The sequence below is a fragment of the Neopsephotus bourkii genome, unplaced genomic scaffold, assembly GCF_033783945.1.
Source record: "Neopsephotus bourkii isolate Nb327-2 ecotype Australia unplaced genomic scaffold, CSIRO-AGI_Nbou_v1 NB_1765, whole genome shotgun sequence".
NCBI classification, from domain to species: domain Eukaryota; kingdom Metazoa; phylum Chordata; class Aves; order Psittaciformes; family Psittacidae; genus Neopsephotus; species Neopsephotus bourkii.
This window is the reverse complement of record NW_026902239.1, coordinates 12,561,909-12,574,726: the sequence shown is the minus strand read 5'-3', so window position 1 is coordinate 12,574,726 and position 12,818 is coordinate 12,561,909. Positions and strand designations below refer to the sequence as shown.

Sequence of the window (12,818 nt, the reverse complement as noted above, 5' to 3'; positions counted from 1 at the left end):
TCACACACATATATATGCATACATACTTCCCATATAGCAGCCAAATCACTACACCTACTAGCCAGAGTGATAGCAGCTGCTCACCAAGCCACTTGTAAATTGAAGAATACAGTATACAATTCCTTACTGTATGCACTATTTAAATGTAGCATGACATCTAACAGACCCTACTTTCTGTAAGCAGGTTCTTGGAGGTCTGAGGTGTGCCTGTCCATCTCACTTGTCTCAATTCTCCTTTGAGGTTACTGCCTCTTCTTCCCTTTAACACATTTTCCTATCTTTTCTCAGTCTTTAAAATCATTTCATCCTCCTTCCCCTTTAGCCATAGCTTGTGCAATATATTTCCTTGTCTTCTTTAAACTTTTTGCTTTTCCTCCCCAAAAGTACCTTAACTCTTAAATATTCCATTGAGTAGCTTTCAAATCCAAGGGTAAGGAGTAGAACAGAAGACCAGGAGAGCCAGACATGAATACAACTGCCTATGGTTCATCCATGGCTCACCAGTCACACCCTGTAAGGATGTCCCAGAAATCCTAACTGAATATCAGTCCAGGTGTCATTCTTCATACCATCCTCTCTGTGTCATCATCTAACATACTGAAACACAACAGTTTCACATACAGGTTAATGGGAAACTGGGACACTTCTTCATCTCCTACCATCCAGCACAGTTTTCACTAAACACTCTGGCTGCTTTGGGAATCATCCATTCCTCTAAATAGGCCTACTTTCCACAAGACTTCCACCTTCATACTTTTAAAGCTGCACCTAGCTATTCCAGCAAGAGTAAAGTTGACTTATGGGAACACAAACTAATTAAGCCAGAGACAGTTCTTATTCAGGAGACATTTAAAATACATTTATAGAAGAGAAATTTAGTTTCATTTACCCTTCATTATAATGTTCTCCACAAAATGATTCTTTAGTGACATTTCAGCTTTTATGGCATTAAACAAGTGTTAAAAGAAATACAGCAGATAACGCTATCACTAGGGCAAATTAAATCAACACAGCATTAAGTGCAAAACTCTTTAGATCCCTTGGTTAGACAAATGCTCAGTATGTGAACCTATAACCATTCATATGCAGTCCCTGAAAAAGGAGAGGTACTTTCCACTGTGGTGAAACTTTGAGGAGCAAAAGGTAAAAATACCACAGAATTAGAGTAATTTAAATAGGAAAGGATGTTCAGAGGTTATTTACTCTAACCCCCTGCTCAAAGCAAGGCTCATTAGATCAGACTGCTCCAGGCCCCATCCAGCTGAGTCTTCAACACCTCCAGGGACATAAATTCCACAACCTCTCTGCACAGTTTGTTCCAGCATTTAACCATCCTCTGTGCAAAGAAGATTCTCCTAACATCTCATCAGAGCCTCTCAAGTTCCAAACATATTGCTGCAATATATCCCAAAAGATGCAACAATACAGGACAACTAGACCCAATAAAAATGGTTAACGCACCAGAGGGGGCAGACATTTATCCCCATTGGGATCTCTATAGGTGCTGTACACAGAGGAAATAAGAAAATATGACAAAAACCACACTATAACGTATTCTCAATTATACACCTACATGCAGCCAGCTTGGCAATATGCCAAGCCCCATGTGTGGTGCTGAAGCACAGGTCCAGGAGGACTTGCTGGCACAACAGAAAATTAACCCAACACTTCCTGGAGCAACTTTGCACCCAGGCGCATCTCAGCATTTCAAAGTTAACCCATGAACCTTGATTCCTGAGCTGGCAGGCCTGACAAGATAAGTGCTGGTACACATCCATAGCTACACAGCTCACCATGAGGCCATCAAGAGTTTGTTAGCTTTGGCTCAGCACAGGCCTGCCAAATCCCACCTGGCTCCCCAAGGAAATATTCAAGTCTCTCTGCACAGCACTCTGTCCTCCAGAAGGGTCTCTTCATTCAGATGCTCCCTCTCACTGCCCCTTACAATGCACAGCTGGTTGTGTGCAGCAGGAGCACGCCTACAGTGCTGTCAAGGGATCACACCTTTCCCTCACAGCCATCCTGTACACAGAAGCATGGAGAGGCTGGGATGGGGTGAAATGGACCAATTTTCTCCCTTACTGGGCTTCTACTGCTCAAGAGTGGCCTCTGCATTTAAAAGGGATTATGTCCCAAGAAAGAGAATTGGTTTCAAATATAAATAGATAAACAGTACATGCTTTTTAGCCTGTTTTAGACATGGCATCAGAACATGGTTGCATGCAATCACCTCAAGAAGCACTTTTCCCTTTGCCTCCCACAGAAACCCTGATGTTAAACATGCTGCTTTGTTGGTTGGGGGTTTATGGCTGGATGGTTTTGGGTTTGGTTGGTTTGGTTTTTTTAGATAGCTAAAGATATATTTGAGGAGTCTACACTTTTTAATGTTTCATTATGCATTTGCAGAGCTTCACATTGTGGACATAATGGTGATTTTTCATGAAAGCCACTACAAAAATAAACTGTCTACATGAAAATGAGCTTTTCAAAGCTAACTGAACACACTCTTATAAAAGGCCAAAAGGCCAACTAAAAGCAACAAGACAGCAGAAATGGACTCAATAATTAACACCCAACAGTAAGTCATATGTACCAAATTCATAGTGCCAGAGAGCAAACCCCCTTCTCCATCGCTGAGGGAAGACAACTGCACAAACTCCAATGAGGAAACTTAACCCATGAAACAAGACCTGATAGACCCCATTAGTCCCAGTCATTATTTAAGAATTCATTTACTAGTTTCATTATTTAAAACTGCCCACCCAAGCTAAATCCTGAAATATCACCAATAGCTGTGCACCCAGTTCTGTGCTCCCGGACTCCTTTTCAACAGCTCTCTGTAAATATACAATCTTTCATACAGCAAGCAGCCTACACTAAAAGAATCAAGCGTGAAAAGATACACAGGAGCCCCTACACCACCCAGCTAGCACACCTGCTTTACCCTGCTGCTCTAACCTCAAACCTGCCAATCAACAGCTATTGTCCATCTGCCCAAAACACAGAGTGGGGCAAGAAAAGCAAAGATTTCTGATAGATATTTGTGCTGATCAACTGTATATACTGCCATCTGACTAAGATAATTCCTTACTGGGTCAGGAAAATCTACCCTTCAAGGGATTTAATAGAAAAGAAGGAAGTTTCATTGTATCTGGCTGTAACTTTCAATGACAAAAATGACAAAATACATCCAATATCTTAAACAAATCTCAGGAGGAGCCTCGTTTATATAAACAGTTGACTGTGTCCTTGGATTTGGCCAGTTAAGTATACTGGCCTAGTGCTGTGTTTCCAGCCTAGGTCCAGACTAGTTAACAATTATGCATATAAAAGTGCAGGAAGTAGATTACTTATTAAAAGAGAACAGTAGTTGAAATTCACTCCACAAAAACATGTACCTTTTCCTGTGTATTACAGAAAATAATGTTTTGTTGTCAGCTACTGCTGGCAGAAAGACACATAGTTAATGCTGGATCGTTACCACTTCTAATTTCAGTGGCATGCGCAGATCCCACATGATATACAAACTAATAAACACCACCGTCTTTATATTTGGTTCCCAAAATACCTCTAACATGCTTTCAGGTGTGAAGTATTATTTTAAGTGACAGCTATGACACTATTATTTTACCTAGACACTGAATGAAAAGCAACAGCAAAAGTGGGTTTCACAGCAGATACATCCTAACTTAAGTATCCTAACAAAGTCATACCATGACTTTGACATAAACTGTGACCAGAAGTGAAACACCCGTGACAGCAAGTGTAAATTTATACAGTCAAATGGTGCTGCTACTCACAAACCTGACAACTATGCAAAGCTCAGTCCAGCCCAAATATACGACCAGGCTGTACAATAATATTTCACACCACAGTGGCATTGAAAACTGCCTGAGGCTCTTTCCAAGGAAAAAGTCCTTTCAACCTGCACTGCCAAAGCTACTTGGTTCAGCCTCACCAACAGCTTTACCAAAACCCCTAGGTATGCCAGCAGATCCTACAATAGTGTTTTGAAAGAAGGCAACTCACCCACAACCCATTCCCCCATGCCTACTCACGCAGTCCCCTGATGCTGCTGAACTTCTGCAGCTGCAATTTCTCCCTTCCCCACCCCCAAAACAAATCCCTCAAGGTTTTGCAGCCTCTCTTCTGCGCTCTCTCCCTGTCCAATCTGGCTAAATAACCATAATCTCTTCAAAAGAGAAAGTCTACAAACAAACCCACAAACAGTCCCTCAGCAAACCATTTGCTGTATTGTAGCAGTAAACATACTTCAGCTGGAAAACCATTTTAGGTTTACTTATCATAGCTGCAAGATCATTGCTGCTGAAAGATTAAATAAAACCTTACTTTGGTGCATGTTTCATGCACAACAATTCTTTGCTAATAATTAAGCTTTTTTTTTTTTTTTCCAACTGCAGAAAGATGACACAAATAGGAGAAAAGGAAATGGATGCAGGGGAACTTAAAATGCAAAACACCCTTTCCAAAAAGTAGATGTCTCACCAACATATTTATATAGCAGGGTTCTTTTAAAAAAAGCTGACAGTCAGCTGATGGAATGGTGCAACAGCAAGCTCCTTCAACAGAAGGTGAAGCAAAAACTTCGCTGGATTCATTCAATCTGATATCCTGACCGAATAAAAAGAACCAGGCACATGAATGTTCCTTGCAGACACAGGCAAAAAAAAAACACCCACTTACATGATCAAATAAATACTCCTGAAATAATGCTAAAGAACTGGCATCCCAACCCTAACACCTAGACAGGGATTTGCTAGGTGCAGTCCATCTCTGTGATCCTCCTGCAAAACAAATTGCAACTTTTACTAATACACATGCCCAACACAAGTTCCAGGTTGACAGTGCAACGTCTTCTCTGCTGAGATGAGCAGTACACTGATAAGAGAGGGTTTCTGGTGCTTTAAGGAAGGCAGCCAGGTAACAGTTTTGGGGCCCTTTTCAACAAACACTCTGGAGGTGGTGAAATTTCAGGAAGTCTAGCAGATGGCCATGAACTGACGTACCAGAAGGTCCTAGTCCCCCATCTCACATGAACGCAGTAGAGTAGGTGGATGATACAGTTTAATCACACTGCAAACAGGAGCAGGGCAAAGTAGGATGAAATGACAGCCCTAACTACTGAATTTTTACATTTCAGTTTCTCAAAAGCACTTTATAGCGTCAGATAGCTAAAGTATGATTCATCCAGAGGACTCTCCTCCTTTATTAGTGTGCTATCTTGACAAAGCCTGCAAGCTAGTTAACTAAGTTCTCTTCATTTTTCGGTTAGAAACTGATCAGAGAAATCCTAAATATGAAGATAAAAATGTACAGCTAGAGAAGCAATGAAAGAAAAAAAGGCATGCAAGAATTTAAGCAGAAGAATACTGAGACAGAGACCAATATTTTTATTTATACAGCCTGATAACATACTGCCTGGTATACAAAGGCCATACAAAGAATTCAATTATGGGGAGGGAGAAAAATCTTAAAACATTAGAGAAAAATAAAACTAGAAGAGAAACCCAAAGAAGAAATTCCTAAAAATACAATCCTCTACGTAAGCATATGTCTCATTGGCAGTATCAATTAGATGAACCTGACTATGGTCATATTTTAAGGAATATAAACTTGTGCTCCCACTTCTTTAGAATGATAAATTTTAACGTAATAGTGTCACAAAACCTCAGACTTCTTTTGCCTCTGCAATTCCCTAATAACAATTAAACTATTTTGGTTCCATATCCCCCAGAAGTGGCTAAATACCTTATCTCTCACCACGATAATTATAGGTATAAAACGTTTGTTTTCTGTACAAAAACTATTTCAGTGTGAACTTTCATAAGTTGCAATTTAAACAACAAGAACAAGAACAAGTTACAAGCTTTCTCACGCAAGGAAGAATGGGAAAAGGGGAGCTAAGAAGAATAAATACATCAGTTTGACAGATGAGCTTTAGGAAACCTTGCCATGGCAGTTGAGGACATAATCAGGTAGCTTGCTCTCTATCAACCCCCACCCCCAAGCCCATAGAAATAAGAGGTGCCCAGCTCTGTCTTTCCATCAAAGAGTCCAGCTGGCTACCTAACACTCCCAGCTAAAATGGGTTTGAGTTGAGAATGCTATTTGACATTAGAGCTAATCAGATCTAGTGGTCAGCTGCTATGCAGAGGCTGGTCACCCTTCTCAGACACATACTCACTGCTGCCTCCCCAGCATAAGCCCTGCCACTCCAGGCCTCACAGAAAGTGGTTCAGGAACAAACTGTTCCTGCTTACAAGAACGGTTATCTGCTAATTTGATTTCCTAAACTGGCTCAGCAAGGGGTCAGACTAGAAACATTGCCAAGGAGGGAGTGGGAACATACAGGCATACTTGTGATGCCTAGCAGCAACCAGCTAGTAACTAGGCTTATCCCTACTGCCAAATCACACATTAAGGCAGATTCTAAACTGGAGTGAGATAGGCATAAATCTCTGCTGGCTTTGCTGCAGAGAACAAAATCTGTTCAACTAGCAGAAAGCTGTGTTCAACACATCATTCTGCTAGCTGAATAAGTAGCAAAATCCTCAGACTGACACAATATCTAATAATGGACTCACCTTCTTAAGCTCTATTCTACAAAGATGCAAAACAAACTCAAATCTGTAACACACTTCACAGTTTTTATACGAGACAGCACTTAGCTGTAGTTATTTAATACCAGGCTAACAATAAAATACCTGCCCTTGTCAGGAAAGAAAGAAGTTTGCCTTCATTGCATCACTGACAGGAGCAAGACCAGGCATTCAGTCCAATTGTTGATGGCACTCCTGTGAGCTTTCTGCTTCCAGACAGAGCATTTGCATAAAACAGAACTTCAAAATACAAACTGCAGATGTTTCTTATTTCACATTTGGCAGGCAGACTACATATATTACCTCATGCCTGCTATGCTGGCTTGCCTCTTTGTCTTTGGAGTCAATGCACTATTCACCCCACAGAAACACAAAAAGATATTCTTACTTTCCATTCACTTCCATAGAGTAACTGCAGAAGAGAAGGCTACCTTTCAAACTTGGAAAGTTTATCACTTACAATATGAGGAGGGGAATGCCTAGGAAAATAAACACATTAAGTTATGCTTAAAGATAATATAAACTTTAAACAGCCAGCCCTGGAGACATGCAGTCAGTTCCTACTCTGTTAAAAATCTGTGTACTTGTAGGTGACCAGCTAAATCCTCCTACCAAAAAAAAAAAAAAAGCTAATATTCACAGATTACTATCTAGGTTTATAGCCCTTCTTGCAGTTACCTTTTACTGGTATTCAAAACCTAGTAAGTTGTTGGGTTTTTTCCTCCAAACTCTGTCATTCTAACATTTTTTCTTACAGAATTACCTTTGTCCTCCCTCTTTCTTTTTAAAGAGTTAATTCAAGCTCCCCTATGCAGGCGGGAAAATGAAGTCATCATAGATGCTAGAATAAGTCAAAAAATTCTACATGGTTTTAAGCAGTTCCCACACATACCAAAGTGGATCAAATAAAGGAGTCTAGCAGTCTTTCTTATTTCAAAGAGCATGATTTCTCCCCTCCTTGTAATCAGGTATCAGATCTAAAAACATCCTTGACACTAATAAATGAAGACAAGCATCACACACACAAAAAAAATTAAAAAAAAAAATCACTGAAATATTTTGCTCATATATAACAATGATAGATTTTTTCCACCATTTTTCAGAGGTCTAATGTGCATTATACACACAACAGGACCTACTTTAATATGGATACACCAGAGACTGAGTACCCAGACTATAGTTTGAGTGCATGCTAACAAAAAAGAAGTATGCACATCATGTAAGGGAGTTCCCATATTGTTACATTTGGGTTAAGTGGCTTCACTCAAGTCATATGGGGATTTTCCTTACAATCTTTCAGTGCACATGTCACAGAACACAACTTCTCCCTAAGCTCAGCTTCAGTTCACACATATTCAATGAAAGGGAAGACAGTACTCTGGAATTTAAAAAGAAAGAGCAACAGCTTAAAGAAAGAAGAAAAAATATCCCTCACACTGTACACCACCAACCCTGCCTAAGATACTCACAGTTCAAACCAGTACCTCTTGTGTTTCCATCTGCACACCTACATCAGTTTTAAACCAAAACTTAGCTTGCAATAATTCCACCAACCACACAAAGCCCTTGTTCCATCAGTTTGGTATTTCAGATGATTAAGTGAACAGAAAGATGTTGAGATTGCAAATGTTGGCTTTGTTTTCTGCGAAGTCTCTTTTGCTAGAGTGATAAAAGTTTTAACTAATGGTATTTTCAATGCCTTTTAGTACCTCTAGCTGGGTCACTATACTTCCACTTTGTTTTCTTACTACCCACAGAACCATAGGGCTTTCGCTCTGTGCTGGTCACCAAACTTTTAATACAAAGCATTAATTTTCAATTATAAGAGCGTCTCCGAAGAACTGCCAAAACTTATAAATAGCTTTGCTGGACAGCAGGCATTCAGGAGAGGAAATACCATCTTTTAAAGAAATAATGGGGGAAAAAAAAAAAGCCTGAAAAAAAGCCTTATTTATTCAGAAACATTTGAAAAAGTTGCCGCTTTTCACACCATCTGGAAACTATGCTACAAAAGGAGTAAAGAAGACATTAAAAACATAAGTATACCTTATAAGGAATCTCAGATGTGACTCCAGGATGATTCAAGACGTTTCTTGACTGAGTACTACACCAAAGGTCTCTTAACATATTAGGAAGTCAAAAGCTTGAAAAGCATCATCTGCTTTTCTACTCACATTTGCTAAGTCTACTTCAGGTACTTTAATGAATAAAGAGGCAGCATGACTTCTCCTTGACACTACTGGCACTGCCCTTCTTCAGCAAGACTGAGATAGTCTCCTCCTACCTCTCCAGTCATTATTCATTACTCCGGACCTGTTTAAACCTGTATGCGAGGCCACTAATTGGTGGAAGCTACACTGTCCAATGGAATTAATGTCACTTTTTCCTGATCCTCTCTCTTACTCTTCCTTAGCCTTCACAGGACGTCTGTGGATTAGCTGTATACTTCCTGATATCATCAGGAGTGGCAAAACAAGATTCTGCCAGATTTTTCTGCTATCTATCAGATATCCGTAAAATGGTATCATGCCCTGCAAGCCACCCACATAAGTTCTTCCCTTTTGCTTGAAGGGAGAGCTTCTCTGTCACATCCTCCCACATTTTAGGGACTATCACACCTTTAAAGAAAAAAGAAAAAAAACCCAATAAAACCTCAGTACTTGCCTTTCTTTTACAGAGGGCCATTTGAGTCTCAAAAAAAACAGAAAAGAACCCTAGGAAACATGGACAGAAAGATGCAATGCCACTTACAGCATTCCTGGCTGCAAAGAAGGTCACTTGAGCAAAGCTGTGCAATCAATAGGATGTTCAAGCACAGGCAACCAAGCCAGGCGCTGCAGAGAACAGTGCCTAGGGAAAGCTCACATGCTCAGGGGTGATTCCACTGGGGTCAGCAGTTTCAGGGCACATGAAGGAGGATGCAACAGGACTAACGCAAACCTAAGCACACTTGTGAGTATATTTACACAAGTTATTCTCAGCTACATGTCTTCCTCCTGTTCTCCAGCTATCCACCTGAGCCTTCGAAGCTGATTTGCAGTGTCGTACATATCACATTTAGAACCTCAAGTTGCAGTAGTCAGCAAGAAAACTCACATGTGGGAGCCCAAGACAGAAACCAGAACCTTATTACACTTCAGTACACTGAAACGCTGCCTGGAAGCAATGGTGGGGGGGAAGTATGAGAAACCGGCCTGCAAGCCCTGACATGAGAGCAGGAGAGGAGAAGGAGCTCTGGGCACCTGAGCCAAGATTCTCTGTCAGCCCCTAGAGAGACAAGGCTGGAGCAGGGGAGCAGCATAGAGAAAGGAATGGAGGGAGAGTAGCTGCCATGGGCTGACCACATTATCAAGTCTGCTTTGCCCATGACAGCATCTGGTAAATCATCTCCTTTCTTCATCTCAACTCACACACTTTTCCACCTTATTTTCTCTACAGTCTTGCTGAGGAGCAACAGGTAAGCAGCTGGGTGGGCATTTGGTAGCCAGCCAAGGTTAACCCACTGCATCAGTCAGCTGGAAAAAGACCCTTTTTGAATCACACAGCAAATACACTGAACATGTTTTAAAGCTAATCGCAACTGCAATGAGACTTTTATTGTCAGTGTACAATTTCAAGACACATTTGGGCATCTGAAAGACTACTAGCAACTACAACCGAGTCAGCACTTCGTCAATTCCCGTGCTGGATGTTTTTTGGCTATTAGTTTAACTCATCAACTCTTAAACCACAGGCAAGTTATATGACAAGAACAAGTGTCCAAAGAATACAAAAGGTAAAGTTTATACTGAACAAACGTAGTACCATCCCTCTTTAACTAACCTGTCTATAACAAACAGGCTCCACTTCCAACAATGACAGATAATCACCTCTGGCTACAACCTCAAGTTATGCAAGATCTATTTGATTTAGGAGGCTTTCAGTTATTCTTACTACCATGTATTATTGCTATGTTTGGCAACTTCTCCATATTTTGAAACACAGGGGTTCTTAACAAGTATTAAATGCACGGTTAAAATCTGAGCATAAATAATTCGCAACCTTAATAAGCAACATTTGGTGGACATAAATCCTAGGTATTCTTTGGAGAAACTCCAGGTGCTCTTACCCTAGCTAGCACATCCTTCACCACTATCCACTACTGCACACAACGGCTCAGACTGCTTTTTACTATGTACTTATTCTGCACACCTGCTTAAAAATCAAAGCACTGTTCTCAAAAATCATTAAACTTACTACTTCATTTTAATTAAAAAGTTTTACAAGCACAAAATTACTGAAACCACGTGTCTATATTCAGTCAGTAAATGTTTAACATACAAGAGATTAGAACAATTGCTAACCTCTAAGACCAACAATTTAATACACTCTTCATCTACCACACTTTTCTTGATAAGCAATTAAGGCATTCATCTTTTATACGCATTAAGAAGAGTGTATATTATGTCCATAAAAGTGAATTGCCTGGAGGGAAGGGGCAGGGGGGAAGGCATGGCTTTTGAAGAGAGGTAACTAACCCTTGTTCACTAGCACTAAAACACAGAATGTCATTCACATCACTGTGATCTGTGGAAGACAGCAAAGGACACTCCAGCAGCCAGTCTTGCAGATGCAAGATTTTTAGGCTCAGGTAATCAATCTTCATTGTGCACCATATACGTAAGCATGCATACATACGCATACACACACACACAGAGACACAAACACACTTGTAACTGGCAAGCAATTTGAAGTCTACCCTTGGCAAGAGTAACTAACCATTTTTCACCTTGCCTAGCCTGAAAATATAAACCTGCCTTCTCAAGATGTCCCAAGAGCTATCACATTCCCAGCTGCAGACCGATAGCAGACCAATAAACCTTGTTACAGATAAAACCACTGGATTTCTGTCCTCCTCCACCCCAAAGGATGAAGAAGTATGTCATCAGCCCCATCTCCTGACCTGTGTTGTGAAGCTGTGCATCCAGTCTAGGGGCACTCAAAGGAGGCAGCATCCTGTGGGCCTTACAGTGTATTGTGATCTTAACTGTTTCTAGCGCTTTGACTGTGACATGATTATTAGAACCCTTCAGATCCACGTGTGCCATATTCACTGCCAACAAGGGTTAAGTATGAGAACACAGGGGTCTTCTGGGATTTGCCAGAGGAACAAATCACATTGCAAGGGCTCTAGGAGCAGAGGGATGCAGGCTACTATTTTTAGGGAATGGCAATCACATCCTTTTGAGCACCTTACTTCTAGTTTTCACCACTTCTGACTTTTGTCACCTAAACATCTATTATCAGCCAAATTTCAGTAGTAGCCAACTATTGGTAATATTGGATAGTGGAGAGAGGCTTGACTGAAGGTAGTACAGTTTACTGAAAGTAGTACAGTTTACTGAAAGTAATATTTGTTATTCCATTTTAAAGAGTGTTTGTTTCACTTTCCCCAGGCATTCGTTTGACACATACAGCCTAAATGGATGACTGCATGCCTCAGAGGGACAACACATCTAGGTGAATACTTTCGTAGTCTTAAAAAAAAGTCATTAGCCAACTGTGCATCTCAAATGATGGTCTAGGTTAATAAGCAAAGGGCCTTACATGCTGTATGCCCTTCACTGCAGTTATTTAAATTCCTGCAGCACAGTGAGCAGCTGTTGTCTTTACAGAGGTATAAACTATGCTGCAAGGTTTTTATAAACCATTCATGTACAAAATGACTGAAAGACTGCAAGCCAATCGGATACATTCCAAAAACAGCAATTTAGTTTTCTAGAACAGAGACTGTAAAAAGCTGAACTTATAAATTTATTTTGCAGGGGCAGCAAACTTTGTCATTAAATCACTGCAGGATTCAAATAAGATGGTTATTTTGGGGTTTAGTTTTGGGGTTTTTTCCCCCAGAGAAAGAACTCCTATTGAACAGAAAAGCACGAACAATTTGGAAATGTCAGGAAGGAATAAACTGAGGCCACAAATACTCCCTAAGAAGTGTTTCTGCTTATTACCATTTAAGAAACTTTAAGAAAATCAGAATTAATCTGCATCTATTACTGAAAATCTAACAATTCTTCAACAGACACCTAGGTTTGTAAGGGGATTGCAAGATTTTCAACAAAATATAGGACTTCTAGGTACCCATATCCACAGACAACTAGAATACAACTAGCAAAACAGAATGCCTTTTGGTAATAAACACAGCTTAATAAGAAT

General features: G+C 40.3%; 1 protein-coding gene across 5 annotated transcripts in view; it reads right to left on the bottom strand.

Annotated features, from left to right (window-relative positions):
• CEP85L (centrosomal protein 85 like) overlaps positions 1 to 12,818 on the bottom strand; it is a 129,080-nt gene that overhangs the window by 85,164 nt on the left and 31,098 nt on the right. For 2 of the 5 annotated variants that reach the window (XM_061378095.1, XM_061378092.1), the window contains exon 1: positions 11,389 to 11,530. The exons of 2 other annotated variants lie outside the window; for them this stretch is intronic. The gene's annotated coding sequence lies outside the window, so the exon portion shown is untranslated. Of the gene's footprint in view, positions 1 to 1,793; positions 1,908 to 11,388; positions 11,531 to 12,818 lie in introns of those variants that run through there. One more of the 5 variants, XM_061378093.1, reaches the window with a different exon arrangement.